Source organism: Engraulis encrasicolus, chromosome 13, assembly GCF_034702125.1.
Source record: "Engraulis encrasicolus isolate BLACKSEA-1 chromosome 13, IST_EnEncr_1.0, whole genome shotgun sequence".
NCBI lineage: Eukaryota > Metazoa > Chordata > Actinopteri > Clupeiformes > Engraulidae > Engraulis > Engraulis encrasicolus.
In genome coordinates, this window is record NC_085869.1 from 19,333,677 (window position 1) to 19,336,176 (window position 2,500).

Consider the following 2,500-nt stretch of genomic DNA (forward strand, 5'->3'; position numbering starts at 1 on the left):
AATTTGGTACCTTTGCCCCTCCACCCCCAACCGCTGCCAACATGATCATTTCTGGACCAGCAGGTGATAAATAACAACCGGGATTATGATTAATACCACACACCCAACAAGCTATATAAGGGGGAGCAAAAAAAGTCAAGTGCAGGGAAGGGAAGAACAAACAAACAAACAAAACGAGTGGAACAACACAAGTGGGGCTAAACAAGTGGGTGATAATTGTTGGGGGTGTCTTGGGAACTGGACTCTACTGGGGAGAAGGAACTCCAGGACCAAAACAAAGCCAGCAGCACAAACACAGGCTCCACTGAGGCATCATTACGTCTGGATGGGGCGGCCATTTTTATCCTTTATTGTCATTTTATGGCCGATCTTTAATGCCCCAGACTCACATATAAAGTCCAAGTCGTTGTGTGGGTGAGTTAGGAAGCCATTTTAGTTGGCTTCAGTGTTTTTTACAAACATAAGAAATGGATATTATTAAAATGTGTTTGTTGCGACCACGCTGTAGGAAATGGATATTAAAATGTATTTGTGTAGGGAGCGAGTTGCAGCTTGAGTTCTGAGGGTGCTGGTCTGTTCACATTAGAAAAGATGGTTGTTGTTGTTGTTGTTGTTATCGCCCCTCAGAAATATGGCTAATACAAAACAATATGGCTATCAAAAGACAACACATAGAAAACAAGCGATTAGTCCAACTTCAAAAGAATCATGTTGTCCTTGGAGACGACTGGAAAACAAAACTGTGACCCTCTCAGACTTAGGAAATCTGTAAGGTAATCGAGATAATTATTTCACAGCTCACGGAATAATATCGCAATTGTCTAATTTAGCAGTGTCTTGAACTCTGGGAGTGCCAGGGGCTGTCTGTGGGTCTCAAGAACCTTCATTGAGCACTAACCAGTGCTATGGCGAGGGCAATGTTGTCGCAACATGACCTGGGAACCTCTCCTAGGTCAATTGGTGTCAGGCTACATGTGCATGTGGCCTGCCTGCAGGCTAGCCCCTGAACTAGCCTCTTTGTATCCTAAATAATGCAGAAGAGCGCTGGGGGAGAAGTGTGCCCTGTGGAGTCCCATGGCCTGCGCACTGACCTGGGACTGCTGACCGGGGTTGTCCAGCCTGCCGGCTGACCTGACCGCGGGCTGGCCAGGCAGACACAGAGAGGTCTGGTGACTGGTCAGCCAGGACCCAACACCACCACCACCACCTCTTCACCACGTGCTCCACCAGACCAGGGCGGGCATCGGGGACATAGCTCGGGATTCGTACGGTAATGTGTGTCTCTCCCGGGCTAATGGTGTGGTTAGCAACAAAGCGTTTTTTGCTCTGAGGGTGTCCTTGTTCCAGAGCAGGAGGTGGTCGGTGTGTGGGTGCATTAGCAGTTTAGGCTCGACGTCAAGCTAAACATGATAATCCCGCGTTGTGTCATGCTAACGCTAAGCGTTTTTAAAGCTTTTTCTTTTTTATTTGATAGGACAGTGTGAGAGGTGGACAGGAAGCGAATGGGGAGAGAGACGGGGAGGGGTCGGCAAAAGACCCTGGCCGGGAATCGAAACCGGCTCAGCCGCATGGCAGGCGAGTGCCCTACCGGTTGGCCACGGCAGGGCCAGCAAAAAGGGTTCTTAGCTCTGAGGGTGTCCTTGTTCCAGAGCAAGAGGTGGTGGGTGGTTGCTGAGTGCATTAGCAGTTTAGGCTCGACGTCAAGCTAAACATGATAATCCCGCGTTGTGTCATGCAAACGCTAAGCTCTTTTGTTGCTCGGGGGCGGGAGTCGAGGACTTCACTCCGCATGCTTGTCTGAGGGCGCTGGGCCTAACAGAGGCGGCTTTGTGTGACATCAAAGAGAAGGAAGCCCTCTGTAGCCCTACTGTAATATACTGGCTCTTGTTCCTCACTGCACTGGCCACAGCGCCTCAGAAATCTTTCAAGTCCATATTAAGGGGCAAAATCAGACACTTGTATGACGCCACCTTTAACCTTTTTTCAATGACATTTGGAGCAGCCAGCAATTTGTCTTCAAGTGTTGCCAGACCCTGATTACCAGTCACTCATCATCGCTCTCTGAAAACTACTCAGTATAGAGTACATGGATATCTGAGCCTTGTGTACGCTGTTAGTTTTTTGTTCCCGATCAAAAGAGTTTTCGTGTTGACGTTTTGACACTAATCCAAGTATTCTTTTCATCCGTGAGGAAGTGAGGAAGTGAAGGCTGCAGTGTGGATGTGTTGGAGTGATGTGTTGGAGTCCACTTCCCCCTCCTCCCCTGATTGCTGCCTAAGGTGGGCAGCAGCAGGTTAAGTGCGGTGCACAATCGAGCGTTCTCAGGGCAACAGCGGTGGACGCCACATCGGCTGCTGGCATTTTTGTAACTACATTAAACAAACCCTCAGAAGGCCCCAATGATGCGTGCGATCTTAATTTTTATTACCGCAATTTATTATACACTCCCCCAGCTAATGACAGATCCGACTGCCATTAACAGATTAATTACGACTTCCCT